Source organism: Lolium perenne, chromosome 3 (assembly GCF_019359855.2).
Source record: "Lolium perenne isolate Kyuss_39 chromosome 3, Kyuss_2.0, whole genome shotgun sequence".
Classification (NCBI taxonomy): Eukaryota; Viridiplantae; Streptophyta; class Magnoliopsida; order Poales; family Poaceae; genus Lolium; species Lolium perenne.
This window is the reverse complement of record NC_067246.2, coordinates 101,196,800-101,223,471: the sequence shown is the minus strand read 5'-3', so window position 1 is coordinate 101,223,471 and position 26,672 is coordinate 101,196,800. Positions and strand designations below refer to the sequence as shown.

Genomic DNA, 26,672 nt, shown 5'->3' with positions numbered 1-26,672 from the left:
TCACAGCGCACCTCGATTCTGAACCGTCGGATCTTCCTGGCAGGCTAATCTCGGCCGTTGATTCTTGGCTCAGAGTCTGCTAGCTAACCCCATGCAATGGCCAATTGTTACCCGCCTCTGCCTGCCATGTGGGCCCCACCTTTGCCGGCCCCGCACGTCAGCGACCGTGGCTGGGATCTCCATCGGTGCGCATTGGCGTCGGGCAGTGGATCTCCACCCCGCAGGGGTATTCTCGGTATTTTAGCGCAGCCTGGTATAAAAGCGAGGCAAGAAAACCCTAGCCGCCTCGCGCCCCCACCCCCGCCCCTGCCCCGTTCTCCTCCCCCTCCGTGCGATCTCCTACCCCTCCGTGCGGCGCACCCTCCCAGTCCCCTCCGCGGGAGCGTCTCCGCCGATGAAGTGCGTCGCGAGCGTGCGGGAGAGCCGCCGCCTTTGGAGCGCCCGGGGACGGCGCAGCCGGTGGAGAATGGTGTGAGCGCGGGGCGGCGTACAGAGAAATGGAGCACCTCCCACTTCCTCCCAATCCCCTCCACGGGAGCGCAGCTCGGGCGCACGGAGCAGGGCCACCGGTGGAGGCCGCAGCCCCCCAAGGTATGTTGGGCACGAGCACCGCCTCCCGCCGTCTCCATCGCCGGCCGGTAGCAGCACCGACCTTGGGCTCGAGCGCTGCCTCCATTTGGGTCGGGCGCACGGAGCAGGGCCGCCGGTGGAGGCCGCCGCCCCCAAGGTACTCCATCGCCGGCCGGTAGCAGCACCGACCTTGGGCTCGAGCGCTGCCTCCATTTGGCTCGGGCGCACGGAGCAGGGCCGCCGGTGGAGGCCGCCGCCCCCAAGGTATGTTGGGCGCGAGCGCCGCCTCCTGCCGTCTCCATCACCGGCCGGTAGCAGCATCGATCTTGGGCTCGAGCGCCGCCTCGATTCGTCACCATGCCCGGCTGGGAGCAGCGCCGGTGAGCCCCACCTCCCCTTATCGCCATGGCTGGCCGGTAGCCGCGCCGGCCTTGGGAGCGAGCGGCGACGGGTGGCTGAGGTCCCCATCACCGTCGCCATCTTCCCCGAGTTCCAGGATCCAAATCGAGTTCCCCGAGGTCCCCATCACCCTACAACCCGGTGGTAAGCCTTCTTGTCTCCTCTCGCTCAAACTCTCCATCCCAGACCACGAGCGCTCTCCCCCTTCTTCCTCTCCTCTCTCTCCCTCCCTCACAGATTGGTTTGGTACGTGATGTCTACGCCCCCTCCTTTTCCTGTAGACAGTGTTGGGCCTCCAAGAGCAGAGGTTTGTAGAACAGCAGCAAGTTTCCCTTAAGTGGATCATGATACGTCTTCGACGTATCGATAATTTCTTATGTTCCATGCCACATTATTGATGTTATCTACATGTTTTATGCACACTTTATGTCATATTCGTGCATTTTCTGGAACTAACCTATTAACAAGATGCCGAAGTGCCGATTCTTTGTTTCTGCTGTTTTTGGTTTCAGAAATCCTAGTAAGGAAATATTCTCGGAATTGGACGAAATCAATGCCCAGGGTCCTATTTTGCCACGAAGCTTCCAGAAGACCGAAGAGGAGACGAAGTGGGGCCACGAGGTGGCCACACCCTAGGGCGGCGCGGCCCCCCCCCTTGGCCGCGCGGCCCTGTGGTGTGGGCCCCTCGTGCCGCCTCCTGACCTGCCCTTCCGCCTACTTAAAGCCTCCGTTGCGAAACCCCCAGTACCGAGAGCCACGATACGGAAAACCTTCCAGAGACGCCGCCGCCGCCGCCGCCGATCCCATCTCGGGGGATCCAGGAGATCGCCTCTGGCACCCCGCCGGAGAGGGGAATCATCTCCCGGAGGACTCTACGCCACCATGGTCGCCTCCGGAGTGATGAGTGAGTAGTCTACCCCTGGACTATGGGTCCATAGCAGTAGCTAGATGGTTGTCTTCTCCCCATTGTGCTTAATTGTCGGGTCTTGTGAGCTGCCTAACATGATCAAGATCATCTATCTGTAATTCTATATGTTGCGTTTGTTGGGATCCGATGAATAGAGAATACTTGTTATGTTGATTATCAAAGTTATGTCTATGTGTTGTTTATGATCGTGCATGCTCTCCGTTACTAGTAGATGCTCTGGCCAAGTAGATGCTTGTAACTCCAAGAGGGAGTATTTATGCTCGATAGTGGGTTCATGTCTCCGTGAATGCAGGGAAGTGACAAATCTCTAAGATTATGGATGTCTTTGTTGCCACTAGGGATAAAACATTAGTGCTATGTTCGAGGATATAGTCACTGATTACATTACGCGCAATACTTAATGCAATTGTCTCGTTGTTAGCAACTTAATACCGGAGGGTTCGGATGATAACTTTGAAGGTGGACTTTTTAGGCATAGATGCATGCTGGATAGCGGTCTATGTACTTTGTCGTAATGCCCAATTAAATCTCACTATACTCATCATAATATGTATGTGCATGGTCATGCCCTCTTTATTTGTCAATTGCCCAACTGTAATTTGTTCACCCAACATGCTGTTTATCTTATGGGAGAGACACCTCTAGTGAACTGTGGACCCCGGTCCAATTCTCTATCTTGAAATACAATCTCTTGCAATCTTGTTCTACTGTTTTCTGCAAACAATCATCTTCCACACTATACATCTAATCCTTTGTTACAGCAAGCCGGTGAGATTGACAACCTCACTGTTTCGTTGGGGCAAAGTACTTTGGTTGTGTTGTGCAGGTTCCACGTTGGCACCGAAATCCCTGGTGTTGCGCCGCACTACATCCCGCCGCCATCAACCTTCAACGTGCTTCTTGGCTCCTCCTGGTTCGATAAACCTTGGTTTCTTTCTGAGGGAAAACTTGCTGCTGTGCGCATCATACCTTCCTCTTGGGGTTCCCAACGAACGTGTGAGTTACACGCCATCAAGCTCTTTTTCTGGCGCCGTTGCCGGGGAGATCAAGACACGCTGCGAGGGGAGTCTCCACATCCCAATCTCTTTACTTTGTTTTTGTCTTGCTTAGTTTTATTTACTACTTTGTTTGCTGCACTAAATCAAAATACAAAAAAATTAGTTGCTAGTTTTACTTTATTTGCTATCTTGTTTGTTATATCAAAAACACAAAAAAATTAGTTACTTGTATTTGCTTTACTTATTTCACTATGTTTCCTTTTAATTTTATCACAAAAAACATACCGGTAGGACGTGGGTCTATAGTTGGGAGAAATAATATAGAGGAATTTTTCAACCATGTTAGTACCATTGACGATTTTGAGGATAGACACTTGGTAGACCTTGCTCCTACTTATGAAATTGCTGCTGCTGCTTTAGTTCGCATGTTGGAAACTAAATTCGTTAATCTCAATCCTATAATCCAACACATGTTTCTCACACTTGGTGATATGGAAGAAGGGGAAAAGAAAGATTTTGTTTTAGAAACCCTTCTTAGAGAATTTGGTGGTATAGCAAGGGAGGCTAGAAAGGTCTTTGCTAAATTTGATATGCTTGGTTCTTATACCAATTTTGTTAGTCTCCTTGAAAAGATGGATATGGATAGAATAAAGTACACTAATAATATTAATGATGGTGGGGAGATCAAAGCACCAATACCATGTAAACTCCTAGCGATGAATGATGCACTAGAAAATAATTATGCTTGGCTTGTTCCTGAAAATTTGTTTGATGAGAGTAGCAAGCCCAAGACTAATGAAAAGGGGGACGCTAAAACTTATGTATCTAATATACTATGCCTGGTTGAGAGAACTCCACACCCCGCTGAAAATGTACCACCCTTCGATAATACTTGATACACACTTTCTGCGCCTAGCTGAAAGGCGTTAAAGAAAAGCGCTTATGGGAGACAACCCATGGTTTTTACCTACAGTACTTTGTTTTTATTTTGTGTCTTGGAAGTTGTTTACTACTGTAGCAACCTCTTCTTATCTTAGTTTAGTGTTTTGTTGTGCCAAGTAAAGTCGTTGATAGAAAAGTTCATACTAGATTTGGATTACTGCGCAGAAACAGATTTCTTTGCTGTCACGAATCTGGGCTGTTTTCTCTGTAGGTAACTCAGAAAATTATGCCAATTTACGTGAGTGATCCTCAGATATGTACGCAACTTTCATTCTGTTTTGACAGATTCTGCCTTTTATTTCGCATTGCCTCTTTTGCTATGTTGGATGAATTTCTTTGATCCATTAATATCCATTAGCTTTATGCAATGTCCAGAAGTGTTAAGAATGATTGTGTCACCTCTGAACATGTTAATTTTTATTGTTGCTAACCCTCTAATGAGTTGTTCTAAGTTTGGTGTGGAGGAAGTTTTCAAGGATCAAGAGAGGAGTATGATGCAGCATGATCAAGGAGAGTGAAAGCTCTAAGCTTGGGGATGCCCCGGTGGTTCACCCCTGCATATTCTAAGAAGACTCAAGCGTCTAAGCTTGGGGATGCCCAAGGCATCCCCTGAAGGAGATATGCCCTAGAGGCAATAATAAAGTGGTTATTATTTATATCTTTATGTTTATGATAAATGTTTATATATCATGCTATAATTGTATTAACCGAAACATTAGTACATGTGTGATATGTAGACAAACAAAGAAGTCCCTAGTATGCCTCTTAACTAGCTTGTTGATTAATAGATGATTAGTTTCATAATCATGAACATTGGATGTTATTAATAACAAGGTTATATCATTGTATGAATGATGTAATGGACACACCCAATTAAGCGTAGCATAAGATCTCGTCATTAAGTTATTTGCTATAAGCTTTCGATACATAGTTACCTAGTCCTTATGACCATGAGATCATGTAAATCACTTATACCGGAAAGGTACTTTGATTACACCAAACGCCACTGCGTAAATGGGTGGTTATAAAGGTGGGATTAAGTATCCGAAAAGTATGAGTTGAGGCATATGGATCAACAGTGGGATTTGTCCATCCCGATGACGGATAGATATACTCTGGGCCCTCTCGGTGGAATGTCGTCTAATGTCTTGCAAGCATATGAATAAGTTCATAAGAGACCACATACCACGGTACGAGTAAAGAGTACTTGTCAGGAGACGAGGTTGAACAAGGTATAGAGTGATACCGATGATCAAACCTCGGACAAGTAAAAATATCGCGTGACAAAGGGAATTGGTATCGTATGTGAATGGTTCATTCGATCACTGAAGTCATCGTTGAATATGTGGGAGCCATTATGGATCTCCAGATCCTGCTATTGGTTATTGGTCGGAGTAAGTACTCAACCATGTCCGCATAGTTCACGAACCGTAGGGTGACACACTTAAAGTTGGATGTTGAAATGGTAGAACTTGAATATGGAATGGAGTTCGAATATTTGTTCGGAGTCCCGGATGAGATCCCGGACATCACGAGGAGTTCCGGAATGGTCCGGAGAATAAGATTCATATATAGGAAGTCATATTCCAAGTTTGGAAATGATCCGGTGCATTTATGGCAGGTTCTAGAAGGTTCTAGAAAAGTCCGGAAGAATGGCACTTTGGAAAGTGGAGTCCCGAAGAGACTCCACTTGCATGACCAGCCAACCCTAAAGGGGAAGAGTCCAAGGTGGACTCCCCTAGGGTGGCCGGCCAACCCACCTCAAGGAAAGGTGGGAGTCCCACCTTGGGTAGGACTCCCTCCTTGAGTAGGTTTCCCACATATGGGAGGTTTTAGTGTTGGGGTCTTATTCGAAGACTTGGACTAGAACTCTTGGGGCTTCCACCTATATAATGAGGAGGAGAGGGAGGGGGGCAGCCACTCTTTGGCTCAGCCTTGGCCGCACCCCTTAGAGGGCCGGCGCCCAACCCCCCTCTCTCCCCAAACCCTAGCGGTCTCTCTCCTCCACCACATCCCGCACGCTTAAGCGAAGCTCCGCCGGATTTCTCCACCACCACCGACACCACGCCGTCGTGCTGTCGGATTCAAGAGGAGCTACTACTTCCGCTGCCCACTGGAACGGGGAGGTGGACGTCGTCTTCATCAACAACCGAACGTGTGACCGAGTACGGAGGTGCTGCCCGTTCGTGGCGCCGGAAGCGATCGTGATCAAGATCTTCTACGCGCTTTTGCAAGCGGCAAGTGATCGTCTACCGCAGCAATAAGAGCCTACTCTTATAGGCTTTGGAATCTCTTCAAGGGTTAGTCTTGATCATCCCCTCGTTGCTACCGTCTTCTAGATTGCATCTTGGCTTGGATTGCGTGTTCGCGATAGGAATTTTTTTTTTGTTTTCTATGCAACGTTATCCTTCAGTGGTATCAGAGCCGTGTCTATGCATAGATGGTTGCACGAGTAGAACACAATGGTTTTGTGGGCGTTGATGCTCTTGTTATCTTTAGTTTGAGTACTTTGCATCTTTGTGGCATAGTGGGATGAAGCGGCTCGGACTAACTTTACATGACCGCGTTCATGAGACTTGTTCCTCGTTCAACATGCAACTTGTATTGCATAAGAGGCTTTGCGGGTGTCTGTCTCTCCTACTATAGTGAAGATTCAATTTACTCTTCTATTGACAACATTAGTATCACCGTTGTGGTTCATGTTCGTAGGTAGATTAGATCTCTCTCGAAAACCCTAAACCACGTAAAATATGCAAACCAAATTAGAGACGTCTAACTTGTTTTTGCAGGGTTTGGTGATTTGATATGGCCATAATGTGATGATGAATATGTATGAGATGATCATTATTGTATTGTGGCAACCGGCAGGAGCCTTATGGTTGTCTTTAATTTTCATGTTGAGTAGTATTTCAAAGTAGTTGTAATAGTTGCTACATGAGGTGAACAACCATGAAAACGGCGCCATGGACCTTGACGCTACGCCGACGATGATGGAGATCATGCCCGTTGATGATGGAGATCATGTCCGTGCTTTGGAGATGAAGATCAAAGGCGCAAAGACAAAAGGGCCATATCATATCACATATGAACTGCATGTGATGTTAATCCTTTTATGCATCTTATTTTGCTTAGATCGCGACGGTAGCATTATAAGATGATCCCTCACATTAATATCAAGATAATAAAGTGTTCTCCCCTCGTATGCACCGTTGTCAAAGTTCGTCGTTTCGAAGCATCTCGTGATGATCGGATGTGATAGATTCAACGTTCATATACAACGGGTGTAAGCCATGTTGCACACGCGGAATACTTGGGTTTGCTTGACGAGCCTAGCATGTACAGACATGGCCTCGGGACAACGGAAACCGAAAGGTTGAACACGAGTCATATGGATGATATGATCAACATGTTGATGTTCACCATTGAAGCTACATCATCTCACGTGATGATCGGTTTTGGTGTAGTGGATGTGGATCGTGTATCACTTAACAACTATGAGGGATGTTGTATTAAGTGGGAGTTCATTAGTAATTAGATTAAAACATGAACTATTTATCATGAACTTAGTCTGAGTAGTATTTTGAATTAATTTTGTAGTATTGGCATCCGTTTCTACCATGCGCTAGTCTTGTTATTGAGATAGAAATACTGTTAAAATCTGACAAGAAACTTTACGGATTGGTACCGTATTGTTAAAGAATCAAGAATTGATTAAGTCCTATTGCAAACTTTTAGTAAACCTCACATTGTTGATTCAAAGAGCTATGGTTTCAATTAGTACCTAAAGTTATCTTGTCTCCGTGAAACTTGAAGTTCAAATCTGTTTGAAAAGTAAGGAGCTGAAAATTTAGTTTTCAGAAATAATCAAGGTATGAGATATATGTGATATCTAAGACCTTATTGCAAGATGATAGAATATAAATTTGGTGAGACTACATAAACTCATAAGTTTTATGGGAATGTATGAAGGTTGAAGACGCCAGGCGTTACAATCCTCCAACTATTGGGGCACTAATAATATTCGCATATCCATGAAGTTATCGTCCTTAGTATGCACCGTTGCTAAGACTCATCGTTTCGAAGCATCACGTGATGATCGGGTGTGATAGATTCTACGTGTGCATACAACGGGTGCAAGCCAGATTTGCACATGCGAATACCAAGGTTAAAACTTTACGAGCCTAACATGTACAGACATGGTCTCGGAAAGTCATCATGATATAATGGATAAAATTATGAGTGAAATTGTTCATCATATTACAAAGTTACTAATAGTGAAATCTAGAACACTTGTCATATGATGATCAACTTCAAAATAAGAACCTCAAGGTTATTGGTATTAGACCAACAAACCTAGAAGTTTTTAATGTTGAAGTGTTTTTCTGAATAATGAGGAAAGCTAAAAGAGAAACTGCAAAAGATTTTTTGGCAGAAAGAAAGAAAAGACTAGAAAGTCTAGCTCAGGTGTATATAAATGATATACATGTTATGGTTGTATTCCTAGTTAGGTCACACTATGAAATTCTTGGGTATTAGTACTATATTGGTTGGTATGAAGTGTCATACAAAACAACGCAATACAAGAATACAATGGCCTAAGTGACTGACAAGGAATATGATAGAAATGCACGTCTGGAACAAAATAAAGTGTTATTATGTTCGTCGTTGGCATTCTATCTAGCCCTTAGAATTTATAATAAAGAACTTAATAATTGTTATTTTGCTCCGGTCAAATGAAAACAATGAGTTGTTCAAATTATGACATTACTCCATGTACGATGGAGAAGTTATTATAAATCTTAATGGTGAAACACACATACATAAAACTGACGCTAAAATGCCATAAGGCAAATGATTTGAATTCCACTTAATTGTGGAACCGCCATTTAGGTCATGTTAGAAAGGAACGCATGAAGGAACTCCATGCAAATGGATTTTTTGGAGTCATTTGATTTTTGAATCATTTGGCGCTTGCAAATTTTTTCTAAAGAGAATGATTAAAATACCGTTCATAGGCCAAGAGTTGAACGGGCAACAAACTTAGTGGAAAAATACATAATGATGTATATGGTTCACTGAGCATAGTTGTGTGCGGGAGATTCTTCTACTTTATGAAAACTTTCAACAATGAATTGAGTATATATTTGTGGATATATTCAATAAGGAAGAAGTTTGAAACATTTGAATGGATTCAAATAAATTTCAGTATGAAGTGGAAATCATCGTAATAGAAATCAAATATCTATGATTGGATCATGGTGGAAATATTTGAATTATGAGTTTTAGCGAACATCTAAGAGAGTTATGAAATTGTTCTACAACTTACGTTTCTTGGAGTATCATAGTGATGATGAAGTATCCAAGAGATATATCCAAACTTTGTTGGATCAATGATGAGATAAAATATTGATGCCATTATATTTTTGTGGATTATGCTTTAGTGACTACCGCTTTTACACTGAATAGAGCATCATCATGATCCGTTGAAATGACACCATACAAGTTATGGCATGGGTATAAACCCTAATAGTCAACCAAAATCGGATAAATGTCTTTGTTGGTTGTCCCAGAGATTTAATTGGGAATTCTTCCCACGAGACAAAGACAAAAGTGTTTGTCAATGTTTCTTATTTCCGAGAAATTGTTTCGAGTGAAGTATTTGAGTGGGAGGACAATATAATTTGATAAGGTTTATGAACCTGAGCATAATGATCAGAGTAGCGCAGCATCGGAATTGGTTTCGGAAGCGGCCACGATTTATCATGGCTCTCATGACTACAAAGTGTTTTAGCCATGGAGATCGAAGTACATATTGAACCTTGTAGGTATGGTTTACTTTGTGATCAAATAAATGATTTGTGGACAAAGGATTGATTTTGAACAATGATAAACCAACTACAAAATAAAGAAGTTATGATGGGCCCTGACTCCGTTAAAATGGCCATGCGCCATGAAATCCAAGATAGATGAATACTTTATGAAAGTAAATGGATCTATGAAATTGATAGACTTGGATGAAATATCCTTGAAGAAAGCTTGACTTATCGTAAAATTGTTTACGACAAAGTTCAAAGAGTTGAATACGATAAGATTAGATCTTCCGTAGCAATGCTTATAGTCTATGTGAATTATTCTAGTAATCACTACATATTTATTTTATGAGATATGCTAGTAGGATGGCAAAATACACTACTTAACAGAAGTATGTATACAAGATACAACCAAGAGTTTTGCTGGTCCGTGGAATACTAGATAGGTATACAAGTTTCAATTGGATGAAGTAAGTATCACGGAGTTGGAATCTTCACCAGATGAAATAGTCAAAGAGTTTTTGATTTCATCAGAGACGATGAAGAGGCTTGCATTTGCAAGAAATTAAGTGGGAGCGCTAAGACACATTTATAATACTTTATGTAGGTGACATATAGTTGGTTATAAATGTTGTAATTATATACTTGATTAAAAAGGTTTCATTGAGAATTAACTTCAATGAAAGGATATGGACTGAAACAAATTTAGTGTAAAGATCTATGAAGATAGATTGAAACACATAAATAAGTTTAAGTCAAAGTACATATGATGGATATTGAAGTAGTTCAATATAGAAATATTAAGAAAATGTTCTTGTCATGTGAAGGTTTAACAAGACTTGAGTGTATCTGACACTCAATGAGTAAAAACACATGAGTGATTATAGATCACGAATAATATGTACACAATCAGATATTATGTGCTATAAAGTGTTATGAACATTTACCAGAATGATTCATATGATGATCATTGGGAGACAGTAAGAATATCCTTGAGTACTTTAGAAGAACTAAGGATATATATATATATTTTTGTATGAAGAAATGACAAAAAAATCGCTGTAAGGTGTTACACCGATATTGGTTTTGTCACATATAAAATATAATTTCAATCTCAAATTAGACTAAGTGTTGTTAAAAAGGTAGCACAATGAACTAGAAGTTGTCTATGCTAGATTTAGAAGAGTTCTAAATATTATGACGGATTCTACAAAAGAAGGCAGAGTATGTCATTGTTTTGACAATGACAAAGGATGTTAAGTCAAGAGTTTTTTTGAGAACTTGGTGTATTTCCGACAGAGTCAGAACTTTGAAGCTATATTGTGTGTGACAATATTAGTGACATATTTTAGACTGCGGAATTAAGGTTCCACCAGAAGACCAAACATATTTAATGCCGACTCATTTGGAAATAAGTGATGCGTTGAGACGCAAATGAATTACAAAATACATACGGTTCTGAGCATGTCAGATCCGTTGACTAAAACCTCTCCTGTGAGCAAAACATGATAAAGCACCAGAAGGCCAAGGTGTTATATCTTTACAAATGTAAACTAGATTATTGACTCTAGTGCAAGTGGGAGACTGAAGGAGATATGCCCTAGAGGCAATAATAAAGTGGTTATTATTTATATCTTTATGTTTATGATAAATGTTTATATATCATGCTATAATTGTATTAACCGAAACATTAGTACATGTGTGATATGTAGACAAACAAAGAAGTCCCTAGTATGCCTCTTAACTAGCTTGTTGATTAATAGATGATTAGTTTCATAATCATGAACATTGGATGTTATTAATAACAAGGTTATATCATTGTATGAATGATGTAATGGACACACCCAATTAAGCGTAGCATAAGATCTCGTCATTAAGTTATTTGCTATAAGCTTTCGATACATAGTTACCTAGTCCTTATGACCATGAGATCATGTAAATCACTTATACCGGAAAGGTACTTTGATTACACCAAACGCCACTGCGTAAATGGGTGGTTATAAAGGTGGGATTAAGTATCCGGAAAGTATGAGTTGAGGCATATGGATCAACAGTGGGATTTGTCCATCCCGATGACGGATAGATATACTCTGGGCCCTCTCGGTGGAATGTCGTCTAATGTCTTGCAAGCATATGAATAAGTTCATAAGAGACCACATACCACGGTACGAGTAAAGAGTACTTGTCAGGAGACGAGGTTGAACAAGGTATAGAGTGATACCGATGATCAAACCTCGGACAAGTAAAAATATCGCGTGACAAAGGGAATTGGTATCGTATGTGAATGGTTCATTCGATCACTGAAGTCATCGTTGAATATGTGGGAGCCATTATGGATCTCCAGATCCTGCTATTGGTTATTGGTCGGAGTAAGTACTCAACCATGTCCGCATAGTTCACGAACCGTAGGGTGACACACTTAAAGTTGGATGTTGAAATGGTAGAACTTGAATATGGAATGGAGTTCGAATATTTGTTCGGAGTCCCGGATGAGATCCCGGACATCACGAGGAGTTCCGGAATGGTCCGGAGAATAAGATTCATATATAGGAAGTCATATTCCAAGTTTGGAAATGATCCAGTGCATTTATGGCAGGTTCTAGAAGGTTCTAGAAAAGTCCGGAAGAATGGCACTTTGGAAAGTGGAGTCCCGAAGAGACTCCACTTGCATGACCAGCCAACCCTAAAGGGGAAGAGTCCAAGGTGGACTCCCCTAGGGTGGCCGGCCAACCCACCTCAAGGAAAGGTGGGAGTCCCACCTTGGGTAGGACTCCCTCCTTGAGTAGGTTTCCCACATATGGGAGGTTTTAGTGTTGGGGTCTTATTCGAAGACTTGGACTAGAACTCTTGGGGCTTCCACCTATATAATGAGGAGGAGAGGGAGGGGGGCAGCCACTCTTTGGCTCAGCCTTGGCCGCACCCCTTAGAGGGCCGGCGCCCAACCCCCCTCTCTCCCCAAACCCTAGCGGTCTCTCTCCTCCACCACATCCCGCACGCTTAAGCGAAGCTCCGCCGGATTTCTCCACCACCACTGACACCACGCCGTCGTGCTGTCGGATTCAAGAGGAGCTACTACTTCCGCTGCCCGCTGGAACGGGGAGGTGGACGTCGTCTTCATCAACAACCGAACGTGTGACCGAGTACGGAGGTGCTGCCCGTTCGTGGCGCCGGAAGCGATCGTGATCAAGATCTTCTACGCGCTTTTGCAAGCGGCAAGTGATCGTCTACCGCAGCAATAAGAGCCTACTCTTATAGGCTTTGGAATCTCTTCAAGGGTTAGTCTTGATCATCCCCTCGTTGCTACCGTCTTCTAGATTGCATCTTGGCTTGGATTGCGTGTTCGCGATAGGAAATTTTTTTTGTTTTCTATGCAACGTTATCCTTCATCCCCTTCTTCATCGACAACATTATCAGGTTCCTCCCCTGAAACTATATTTTTATTCCATCACATCTTATGTGCTTTTCTTGGAGCGTCGGTTTGTTTTTGTTTTTTGTTTTGTTTGAATAAAATGGATCCTAGCATTCACTTTATGGGAGAGAGACACGCTCCGCTGTAGCATATGGACAAGTATGTCCTTAGTTTCTACTCATAGTATTCATGGCGAAGTTTCTTCTTCGTTAAATTGTTATATGGTTGGAATTGGAAAATGATACATGTAGTAATTGCTATAAATGTCTTGGGTAATGTGATACTTGGCAATTGTTGTGCTCATGTTTAAGCTCTTGCATCATATGCTTTGCACCCATTAATGAAGAAATACATAGAGCATGCTAAAATTTGGTTTGCATATTTGGTCTCTCTAAGGTCTAGATAATTTATAGTATTGAGTTTGAACAACAAGGAAGACGGTGTAGAGTCTTATAATGTTTACAATATGTCTTTTATGTGAGTTTTGCTGCACCGGTTCATCCTTGTGTTTGTTTCAAATAAGCCTTGCTAGCCTAAACCTTGTATCGAGAGGGATTACCTCTCATGCATCCAAAATACTTGAGCCAACCACTATGCCATTTGTGTCCACCATATCTACCTACTACATGGTATTTTCCGCCATTCCAAAGTAAATTGCTTGAGTGCTACCTTTAAAATTCCATCATTCACCTTTGCAATATATAGCTCATGGGACAAATAGCTTAAAAACTATTGTGGTATTGAATATGTACTTATGCACTTTATCTCTTATTAAGTTGCTTGTTGTGCGATAACCATGTTCACTGGGGACGCCATCAACTACTCTTTGTTGAATTTCATGTGAGTTGCTATGCATGTTCGTCTTGTCTGAAGTAAGAGCGATCTACCACCTTATGGTTAAGCATGCATATTGTTAGAGAAGAACATTGGGCCGCTAACTAAAGCCATGATCCATGGTGGAAGTTTCAGTTTTGGATATATATCCTCAATCTCATATGAGAAAATTATTAATTGTTGTTACATGCTTATGCATAAAAGAGGAGTCCATTATCTGTTGTCTATGTTGTCCCGGTATGGATGTCTAAGTTGAGAATAATCAATAGCGAGAAATCCAATGCGAGCTTTCTCCTTAGACCTTTGTACAGCGGCATAGAGGTACCCCTTTGTGACACTTGGTTAAAACATGTGCATTGTGATGATCCGGTAGTCCAAGCTAATTAGGACAAGGTGCGGGCACTATTAGTATACTATGCATGAGGCTTGCAACTTGTAAGATATAATTTACATGATACATATGCTTTATTACTACCGTTGACAAAATTGTTTCATGTTTTCAAAATCAAAGCTCTAGCACAAATATAGCAATCGATGCTTTTCCTCTATGGAGGACCATTCTTTTACTTTCATTGTTGAGTCAGTTCACCTATTTCTCTCCACCTCAAGAAGCAAACACTTGTGTGAACTGTGCATTGATTCCTACATACTTGCATATTGCACTTATTATATTACTCTATGTTGACAATTATCCATGAGATATACATGTTACAAGTTGAAAGCAACCGCTGAAACTTAATCTTCCTTTGTGTTGCTTCAATGCCCTTACTTTGAATTATTGCTTTATGAGTTAACTCTTATGCAAGACTTATTGATGCTTGTCTTGAAGTGCTATTCATGAAAAGTCTTTGCTTTATGATTCACTTGTTTACTCATGTCATATACATTGTTTTGATCGCTGCATTCACTACATATGCTTTACAAATAGTATGATCAAGGTTATGATGGCATGTCACTCCAGAAATTATCTGTGTTATCGTTTTACCTGCTCGGGACGAGCAGAACTAAGCTTGGGGATGCTGATACGTCTCCGACGTATCGATAATTTCTTATGTTCCATGCCACATTATTGATGTTATCTACATGTTTTATGCACACTTTATGTCATATTCGTGCATTTTCTAGAACTAACCTATTAACAAGATGCCGAAGTGCCAGTTGCTGTTTTCTGCTGTTTTTGGTTTCAGAAATCCTAGTAAGGAAATATTCTCGGAATTGGACGAAATCAACGCCCAGGGTCCTATTTTGCCACGAAGCTTCCAGAAGACCGAAGAGGAGACGAAGTGGGGCCACGAGGTGGCCACACCCTAGGGCGGCGCGCCCCCCCTGGCCGCGCGGCCCTGTGGTGTGGGCCTCTCGTGCCGCCTCCTGACCTGCCCTTCCGCCTACTTAAAGCCTCCGTTGCGAAACCCCCAGTACCGAGAGCCACGATACGGAAAACCTTCCAGAGACGCCGCCGCCGATCCCATCTCGGGGGATCCAGGAGATCGCCTCCGGCACCCCGCCGGAGAGGGGAATCATCTCCCGGAGGACTCTACGCCGCCATGGTCGCCTCCGGAGTGATGAGTGAGTAGTCTACCCCTGGACTATGGGTCCATAGCAGTAGCTAGATGGTTGTCTTCTCCCCATTGTGCTTAATTGTCGGGTCTTGTGAGCTGCCTAACATGATCAAGATCATCTATCTGTAATTCTATATGTTGCGTTTGTTGGGATCCGATGAATAGAGAATACTTGTTATGTTGATTATCAAAGTTATGTCTATGTGTTGTTTATGATCTTGCATGCTCTCCGTTACTAGTAGATGCTCTGGCCAAGTAGATGCTTGTAACTCCAAGAGGGAGTATTTATGCTCGATAGTGGGTTCATGTCTCCGTGAATCTGGGGAAGTGACAGAAATCTCTAAGATTATGGATGTGCTGTTGCCACTAGGGATAAAACATTAGTGCTATGTTCGAGGATATAGTCACTGATTACATTACGCGCAATACTTAATGCAATTGTCTGTTGTTAGCAACTTAATACTGGAGGGGGTTCGGATGATAACCTGAAGGTGGACTTTTTAGGCATAGATGCATGCTGGATAGCGGTCTATGTACTTTGTCGTAATGCCCAATTAAATCTCACTATACTCATCATAATATGTATGTGCATGGTCATGCCCTCTTTATTTGTCAATTGCCCAACTGTAATTTGTTCACCCAACATGCTGTTTATCTTATGGGAGAGACACCTCTAGTGAACTGTGGACCCCGGTCCAATTCTCTATACTGAAATACAATCTACTGCAATACTGTTCTACTATTTTCTGCAAACAATCATCTTCCACACTATACATCTAATCCTTTGTTACAGCAAGCCGGTGAGATTGACAACCTCACTGTTTCGTTGGGGCAAAATACTTTGGTTGTGTTGTGCAGGTTCCACGTTGGCGCCGGAATCCCTGGTGTTGCGCCGCACTACATCCCGCCGCCATCAACCTTCAACGTGCTTCTTGGCTCCTCCTGGTTCGATAAACCTTGGTTTCTTTCTGAGGGAAAACTTGCTGCTGTGCGCATCATACCTTCCTCTTGGGGTTCCCAACGAACGTGTGAGTTACACGCCATCAGATCACCCAAGGTTTATCGAACTCAGGGAGGAAGAGGTCAAAGATATCCCTCTCATGCAACCCTGCAACCACAAAGCAAGAAGTCTCTTGTGTCCCCAACACACCTAATAGGTGCACTAGTTCGGCGAAGAGATAGTGAAATACATGTGGTGTAAATAAGCAGTAGCAACGGCAACAGAAAAGTGCTTTGCCCAGGACAGTAAACAAGCGGTAGTAACGCAGCAGTAGTAACGCAGTAAAACAGTAAACAAGCAGCGATAGCAGTATTTAGGAACAAGGCCTAGGGATTATACTTTCACTAGTGGACACTCTCAACATCGATCACATAATAAAACCACTCTACACTCTATTGTTGGATGATGAACACCAATTGCGTAGGGCTACAAGAGCACCTCAATGCCGGAGTTAACAAGCTCCACAATATTCGATATTCATGTTTAAATAACCTTAGAGTGCATGATAGATCAACACAACTATACCAAGTACTAACATAGCATGCACACTGTCACCTTCATACTATGAGAGGAGGAATAGATCACATTAATACCATCACAGTAATAGTTAACTTCATAATCTACAAGAGATCATAATCATAAACTACGCCAAGTACTACATGATGCACACACTGTCACCATTACATCATGAAGGAGGAATAGAGTATTTTAATAACATCACTAGAGTAGCACATAGATGAATAGTGATACAAAACATATTGCAATCATAAAGGGATATAAATAAGCACTTCACTATGCCATTCATAACAGTGAATAAGTATTCTGTGAAATATAGCCTAAGAGACCCACACGGTGCACACACTGTCACCTTTATACACGTGGGACAAGGAGTCTCCGGAGATCACATAAGTAAAATTCACTTGACTAGCATAACGACATCTAGATTACAATCATCATCATATGGATCTCAATCATGTAAGGCAGCTCATGAGATCATTGTATTGAAGTACATAGAGAGAGAGATGAACCACATAGCTACCGGTACAGCCCTTAGCCTCGATGGAGAACTACTCCCTCCTCATGGGAGACAGCAGCGGTGATGAAGATGGCGGTGGTGTCGATGGAGAAGCCTTCCGGGGGCACTTCCCCGTCCCGGCAGCGTGCCGGAACAGAGACTCCTGTCCCCCAGATCTTGGCTTCGCGGTGGCGGTGGCTCTGGAAGGTTTCTGCGGGTTTCGTCGATCGTCCTAGGGTTTTTGCGACGGAGGCTTTAAATAGGCGGAAGGGCAGAGTCGGAGGGGGCCTGGGGCCACCACACCCTAGGGTGGCGCGCCTGGCTTCTTGGCCGCGCTGCCACCATGTGTGGGCCCCCTGTGGGTCCACTCTGGCGACTCTCAGGTGTTCTGGATGCTTCCGGAGATTCTAAGATGCTGGGCGTTGATTTCGTCCGATTCCGAGAATATTTCCTTACTAGGATTTCTGAAACCAAAAACAGCAGAAAACAGCAACTGGCCCTTCGGCATCTCGTCAATAGGTTAGTTCCGGAAAACGCATAATAATGACATAAAGTATGTATAAAACATGTAGATATCATCAATAATGTGGCATGGAACATAAGAAATTATTGATACGTCGGAGACGTATCAGCATCCCCAAGCTTAGTTCCTGCTCGTCCCGAGCAGGTAAACTATAACAAAGATAATTTCTGGAGTGACATGCCATCATAACCTTGATCATAATATTGTAAGCATATGTAATGAATGCAGCGATCAAAACAATGGTAATGACATGAGTAAACAACTGAATCATAAAGCAAAGACTTTTCATGAATAGTATTTTCAAGACAAGCATCAATAAGTCTTGCATAAGAGTTAACTCATAAAGCAATAATTCATAGTAGAGGTATTGAAGCAACACAAAGGAAGATGAAGTTTCAGCGGTTGCTTTCAACTTATAACATGTATATCTCATGGATAGTTGTCAACATAGAGTAATATAACAAGTGCAATATGCAAGTATGTAGGAATCAATGCACAGTTCACACAAGTGTTTGCTTCTTGAGGTGGAGAGAAATAGGTGAACTGACTCAACATAAAAAGTAGAAGAATGGCCCTTCGCAGAGGGAAGCAGGGATAAATCATGTGCTAGAGCTTTTCAAGTTTTAAAATCATATAGAGAGCATAAAAGTAAAATTTTGAGAGGTGTTTGTTGTTGTCAACGAATGGTAATGGGTACTCTAACTACCTTATCAACCAGACTTTCAAGAGCGGCTCCCATGAAGGACGTTATCTCTACCAGCAAGGTAGATCATCCCTCTTCTCTTTTGTTTACACATGTATTTTAGTTTCATTATTGATGAGTGACACTCCTCCCAACCTTTGCTTACACAAGCCATGGCTAACCGAATCCTCGGGTGCCTACCATCAATCTCATACCATGGAGGAGTGTCTATTTGCAAAATTAAGTTGCTTGCTGATGAATCAGAGCAAAACATGTGAAGAGAATTATTAATGCAAGTTGTAATTAATTGGGGCTGGGAACCCCATTGCCAGCTCTTTTTGCAAAATTATTGGATAAGCGGATGTGCCACTAGTCCATTATGAAAGTCTGTCAAGAGTAAATGACAAGGTTGAAAGATAAACACCACATACTTCCTCATGAGCTATAAAACATTAACGCAAATTGAGAAGCATTTTGAATTGTTTAAAGGTAGCACACGAAGTATTTGCTTGGAATGGCAGGAAATACCATGTAGTACGTAGGTATGGTGGACACAAATGGCATGGTGTTTGGCTCAAGGATTTTGGATGCATGAGAAGTATTCCCTCTCGATACAAGGCTTAGGCTAGCAAGGTTATTTGAAACAAACACAAGGATGAACTGGTGCAGCAAAACTCACATAAAAGACATATTGTAAACATTATAAGACTTTACACCGTCTTCCTTGTTGTTCAAACTCAATACTAGAAATTATCTAGACCTTAGAGAGACCAATTATGCAAACCAAATTTTAGCATGCTCTATGTATTTCTTCATTAATAGGTGCAAAGTATATGATGCAAGAGCTTAAACATGAGCACAACAATTGCCAAGTATCACATTATCCAAGACATTTTACCAATTACTACATGTAGCATTTTCTGTTTCCAACCATATAACAATTAACGAAGCAGTTTCAACCTTCGCCATGAAAATTAAAAGCTAAGAACACATGTGTTCATACGAACCAGCGGAGCGTGTCTCTCTCCCACACAAGCATTTATTCAGACAAAAACAAAAACAAGAAACATACAGACGCTCCAAGTAAAGCACATAAGATGTGACCGAATAAAAATATAGTTTCAGGGGAGGAACCTGATAATTTGTCGATGAAGAAGGGGATGCCTTGGGCATCCCCAAGCTTAGATGCTTGAGTCTTCTTGAAATATGCAGGGATGAACCACCGGGGCATCCCCAAGCTTAGACCTTTCACTCTTCTTGATCGTAGTATATCATCCTCCTCTCTTGACCCTTGAAAACTTCCTTCACACCAAACTTCTCATAAACTTCATTAGAGGGGTTAGTACATAATCAAAAACTCAAATGTTCAGAGGTGACACAATCATTCTTAACACTTCTGGACATTGCTCAAAGCTACTGGAAGGTAATGGAACAAAGAAATCCACCCAACACAGCGGAAGAAGCAATGCGAAATAAAAGGCAGAATCTGTCAAAACAGAACAGTCCGTAAAGACGAATTTTTAATAAATACTTCCGTTGCTCAGATCAGAAAACTCAAAACTAATGAAAGTTGCGTACATATCTGAGGAACACGCACGTAAATTGGTAAATTTTTCTGAGTTACCTACAGAGAAAACAGCCCAGATTCGTGACAGATAGAAATCTGTTTCTGCGCAGAAATCCAAATCTAGTATCAACCTTCGATTAGAGGCTTCACTTGGTACAACAAAACACAAAACTAAGATAAGGAGAGGTTGCTACAGTAGTAAACAACTTCCAAGACACAAATATAAAACAAAGTACTGTAGCAAAATAACACATGGGTTATCTCCCAAGAAGTTCTTTCTTTATAGCCATTAAGATGGGCTCAGCAGTTTCAATGATGCACTCGCAGGAAATAGTATTTGAAGCAAAAAGAGAGCATTAAGAGGCAAATTCAAAACAAATTTAAGCCTAACATGCTTCCTATGAAAAGGAATCTTGTAAGTAAACAAATTCATGAAGCATAATGCAACAAGCATAGAAAGATAAAACAAGTGCAGCTTCAAGATTTTCAGCAAAAAGAGAGGTGTTTTAGTAACATGAAAATTTCTACAACCATATTTTCCTCTCTCATAATAATGTCCAGTAGCATCATGAGCAAACTCAACAATATAAATATCACATAAAGCATTCTTATCATGAGTCTCATGCATAAAATTATTACTCTCCACATAAGCATAATCAATTTTATTAGTTGTAGTGGGAGCAAATTCAACAAAGTAGCTATCATCAAATATAGGAGGCATATTGTAATCATAATCAAATTTATCCTCCATAACAGGTGGAACCAAAAGACCAATATCATTATAATCATCATAAATAGGAGGCAAAGTATCATCAAAGAAAATTTCCTCCTCAATGCCCGGGGGACTAAAAAGATCATGCTCATCAAAACCAGCTTCCCCAAGCTTAGAATTTTCCATAGCATTAGCAACAATAGTGTTCAAAGCATTCATATTAATAACATTCCCATTAGCATGCATATAAAGTTCCATGGGTTTTTTAATTCTCTCTTCAAACACATCATGTCCTAATTCAAGATAAAGTTCATAAAGATCTCTCATATTTTTGTTGTTTTCCATTATGCCTTACTAGTGTAAACAAGAAACAAAAAGTTGCAATTGCAGGATCTAAAGGAAATAGCTTCGAGCACAAACACAATGGCGCCAGAAAAGTAATGTTACCTGGAACCGAAGTATGAGTGCCTTTTACCTTTCCTCCCCGGCAACGGCGCCAGAAAAGTGCTTGATTTCTACGCCCCCTCCTTTTCCTGTAGACAGTGTTGGGCCTCCAAGAGCAGAGGTTTGTAGAACAGCAGCAAGTTTCCCTTAAGTGGATCACCCAAGGTTTATCGAACTCAGGGAGGAAGAGGTCAAAGATATCCCTCTCATGCAACCCTGCAACCACAAAGCAAGAAGTCTCTTGTGTCCCCAACACACCTAATAGGTGCACTAGTTCGGCGAAGAGATAGTGAAATACAGGTGGTGTAAATAAGCAGTAGCAACGGCACCAGAAAAGTGCTTTGCCCAGGACAGTAAACAAGCGGTAGTAACGCAGCAGTAGTAACGCAGTAAAACAGTAAACAAGCAGCGATAGCAGTATTTAGGAACAAGGCCTAGGGATTATACTTTCACTAGTGGACACTCTCAACATCGATCACATAATAAAACCACTCTACACTCTATTGTTGGATGATGAACACCAATTGCGTAGGGCTACAAGAGCACCTCAATGCCGGAGTTAACAAGCTCCACAATATTCGATATTCATGTTTAAATAACCTTAGAGTGCATGATAGATCAACACAACTATACCAAGTACTAACATAGCATGCACACTGTCACCTTCATACTATGAGAGGAGGAATAGATCACATTAATACCATCACAGTAATAGTTAACTTCATAATCTACAAGAGATCATAATCATAAACTACGCCAAGTACTACATGATGCACACACTGTCACCATTACATCATGAAGGAGGAATAGAGTACTTTAATAACATCACTAGAGTAGCACATAGATGAATAGTGATACAAAACATATTGCAATCATAAAGGGATATAAATAAGCACTTCACTATGCCATTCATAACAGTGAATAAGTATTCTGTGAAATATAGCCTAAGAGACCCACACGGTGCACACACTGTCACCTTTACACACGTGGGACAAGGAGTCTCCGGAGATCACATAAGTAAAATTCACTTGACTAGCATAACGACATCTAGATTACAATCATCATCATATGGATCTCAATCATGTAAGGCAGCTCATGAGATCATTGTATTGAAGTACATAGAGAGAGAGATGAACCACATAGCTACCGGTACAGCCCTTAGCCTCGATGGAGAACTACTCCCTCCTCATGGGAGACAGCAGCGGTGATGAAGATGGCGGTGGTGTCGATGGAGAAGCCTTCCGGGGGCACTTCCCCGTCCCGGCAGCGTGCCGGAACAGAGACTCCTGTCCCCCAGATCTTGGCTTCGCGGTGGCGGCGGCTCTGGAAGGTTTCTGCGGGTTTCGTCGATCGTCCTAGGGTTTTCGCGACGGAGGCTTTAAATAGGCGGAAGGGCAGAGTCGGAGGGGGCCTGTGGCCACCACACCCTAGGGCGGCGCGCCTGGCTTCTTGGCCGCGCCGCCACCATGTGTGGGCCCCCTGTGGGTCCACTCTGGCGACTCTCGGGTGTTCTGGATGCTTCCGGAGATTCTAAGATGCTGGGCGTTGATTTCGTCCGATTCCGAGAATATTTCCTTACTAGGATTTCTGAAACCAAAAACAGCAGAAAACAGCAACTGGCCCTTCGGCATCTCGTCAATAGGTTAGTTCCGGAAAACGCATAATAATAACATAAAGTATGTATAAAACATGTAGATATCATCAATAATGTGGCATGGAACATAAGAAATTATCGATACGTCGGAGACGTATCAGTACGCAGGTTTGCCGGTCGGCCAGCGGTCATCTCTCTCTCCATTCTTCCTCTCACAGATTGGTCAGAGATTGGTTTGTATGCTTGCCGGCCGCCCAGGCAGCCAGGGATCAATCAGATCTGCAGGTTGATGCTTCTAAATGCTAAATTGTCTAGATCTTCCCCTTAAATATGCTTAAATTATAAACTGTGATGCATGTCTTTCTAATGTATTACACTATTTCGTACAGGAAAAAAAACGTGAAATGTGATCTACTATGTGCTTTGCAAGACCGGCTTTTAGTTAAGCAGTGATGCTTATTTATTAGGCACGGAAGAATGGTTCTGGAAAAGGGGAGGTGAATTTCTTCTGGTTCACCATTTTGTAGTTCTTGTTGTCTGAATTTTGTGTGAAACCTTCACTGCAATATCTTGACATTAGGTTTCTTGCTGGGAAAATCTTATTATGTTTATCTTGATCAAGTTGACCCAAGTTGTTTTATTTGATGTTTATTATGCCCTCATTGCAGTGATCTCATGCTTTGAAAATGTCAGCAATGAATCACAAAGGTGCCACTTGTCTTCCTGGAAGGTTGGTGTAGGATGCAGTTCCAAATTTTGCTTCAACGTCCTCATATGGTACACTGGTTATTTGGGAAATGGTGGTTCAGCTCACTGCTAGTGGTAAGATGATTTACAATCATTTTAATGCTTTGTACTCCAATTCTAATCTTATTGGTTTTATCTTGAAGAGTTGCACTGATCTTTAGCCTATCTGTAAGGCAAAATTTAGTTGGTGTCTCTTTTCTCTTATTCATACATAAACTCTTATGGAAAATAGTACAGGTTACTTGTGGGAATAGATTATTAGAGTTCACTTTAATTTCCTTGTCACGAGGAAGCGCTGCTGATTTTTTTCTACCTATACCTGAAGATATTAAGGCACTGCTGGTTGGAAAGATATTAAGGCACCACTGCTTTGTTGTTATTGTTAATGTTGTTCTTCATGTAGCCCAGTCACAGTAGGAAATTAGATTGTTTGTGCTTGATGTCACATCCTTGCCAAGCAGCGAGGGGGAGCTGGTGCTGTGGAGGAGTGTTCATAGGCGTCGTGACTTTCAAGTCTGTCTCTCTAGCCCTTGCATGATTGGCGTGCCATTTCTTACAAAAAGTTTCTGCGAGTTCGTTTCAGTGATGTTTGCCTTCGGAGTGAGCACTGCATTATGGATATGCATGTTGGGATTTGTAAACTTTAGGGATTTATAATGTTTTGATTAGATCTTTTTAAATTTTAATTGGACAATGGATGTATGCAGGAGCTGCCACAAGATTTGAAATGATTCTTTTCTTGTGCTCTTTGATCTACACATTTTCCATCGGTATGGTTTGACCACATGGATTTGAGGTCATGCATTGCAGCCACAATCTGGTGAGCTTACATGCTTATTTGTTTCGGATAAATAATAACCGAATTATACATGGAGCATGTACATCTAATTCTTCTCTTGTCCTTTAAATTAAACAAGGCAATGATTTATACAACATTATTCTTTCTGAAATTGTGGTGATCTTTGCATCCAATCCCGTGTGAACTTGATCAATCCGTACCTATCTCTGCAATATGAGAAATATATTTATTTCAATGCTTTATTTGAAAAATATTCTTGTCATAGTATCCATGTTAATATTAATTCCTGCTAATTTGTACATAACGAAGGCTAACTTTTGCTGCCTTTTGTTTTATACAGGCCATTCTCTTGTTTCAAAAGAATGAAGGTGTGGATGTTTGTCTATTCGCCAAGTATGTGCAAGAGTATGGTTCTGCTAGCCCATCACCAAACCGAAGGCATGTTTATCTTGCATATATTGATTTTGTCAAGTACTTGAGGCCTGAAATCAAATCTACAAGTGGGGAAGCTATCCGTACCTTCGTGTATTTGGACTACTTCAAGAAACAAGGATTTGTAAGCCTCTCCATATGGGCTTGCCCATCTACAAAGCGTAATGACTATGTTTTGTACTGTCATCCCACGTCACAGAAAATGCCAAAGCCTCACAAGCTTTGGAGCTGGTCTGCACTTAGAACAAGATATTTATGATTTTTTGATCTAATTATTTGTTTATAGGCCTTCATTGGGCTTTCTCATGAATCTTCTTAGGTACCAGAACTTCGTCAACAAGGCTGTTAAGGAGGGTGTAGTTGTGGAGCGTAATACATTGGCCTGTTGTCGGGGTGTGTACGTGGTAAGTGCACTATGGTTCAGCCTTCTTTGTACCTCGCTTGAGCATCCTGCCGGCCCACAGATGTCCAGAAAGACATGTGCGTGTATTTCGTGCTGGTCGTCGAGCATGGATGCATTCAGATTTTAAGATTTCGGTTAAGTTCTGTCCTTGCTTCTGATATGATCCATGACGGGAAATAAGAAAAGAGTCTTTTTTTGCTTTAGTAGCACAACGTACAGAAAAGCATTAGCATTGCTGCAATTGTTGCAAGTAAATCAGAGAGGTGGCAGCGCTACATTGTTAGTAGTAGGTCCTATGAAAAATCTCTAGAATTAGAAGAGTGTAGTGTGTCATTGCTTTAACTGTGCTTAAAGGCCCAGGAGGGGCCTTGCCTCACCGTGGGTGTGCAGGGTTCAGGATTGGTTTTTTTTTAGTTGTTCGTTAGTCTAACAGATGTATCCTAAATACTCAGTGACCACAGAGTGATGTGTGTCCATATATTTCGACTCCCATCTTGATAATTACTGTTATTCTGCACCAGTGAATTAGTATGTCCTGTAAGAAGAGCAGAAACTATCCTAGATACTCATGGTGGCAAAAATTGATGTGTCCAGAAACTATATTTGGGACCCCATCTGACTTGTGCCAATGGATGAGGTATGGCAATAATATTCTTATTTTTCCAAGCTGGTATACTGATTTCATTCATCCTACTTCTGATGAAACATGAGAAGTTGAGCCAAGAAGCAGACGTTATTTGGTATGCTCATATTCATTTAATTATCATGTTTTTAAGGCCTAACATTACGAAACTATGCTACAGATGAGGGTAAGTAAATCAGGGCTTGCTATATTTGAATATGCTATGGAATCAAGAAAGAATAATAACTTTTTTGATGGCATGTTGTTAGTTATGTATGATCAATTTTGAAGTGTCTCATGAGTTATAGCATGCAAAAAACCATGACCAATATTCCTGAAACACTTCAACAAGGGGATGGTTATCTCCTACTTTTTAAAATGAGACGTTGGTTAGGATACAAACAAATCTTTGTAAGTTTCTCTTTTTTCTGATTAATATGACTAATTTTTTTCCTATATGTGGATACAAATATTTGTGCAAAACCTGTGGAGACTGATATTCCTGGTAGTTTGCTATATCCTAGGTACCATGTAATACTAATCTTTGTATGTTATTTTGGGAAGAAAATTATTTGGGAACTTTCAAATAATTTTGCTTGAAACAGATGCTATCTATCTTATGTTTGATTTTTCATATTCTTTCCCTTCTTAACTTCTGTGATTATTTTTAGGCAACCTCTGTC

The 26,672-nt window shown here is 41.7% G+C and overlaps 1 long non-coding RNA gene across 2 annotated transcripts; it reads left to right on the top strand.

Annotated features, from left to right (window-relative positions):
• The first annotated feature begins 736 nt into the window (after positions 1–736).
• LOC127342003 (uncharacterized) lies at positions 737–26,549 on the top strand. Of its 2 annotated transcripts, XR_011755164.1 has the most exons (5): positions 737–1,113; positions 23,155–23,271; positions 23,376–23,483; positions 23,655–23,808; positions 24,873–26,549. It is a non-coding gene; the product is annotated as an uncharacterized lncRNA (long non-coding RNA). The 2 variants fall into 2 exon arrangements; XR_011755165.1 differs by lacking the exons at positions 737–1,113; positions 23,155–23,271; positions 23,376–23,483; positions 23,655–23,808 and adding an exon at positions 23,815–24,553.
• Positions 26,550–26,672: the final 123 nt, after the last annotated feature.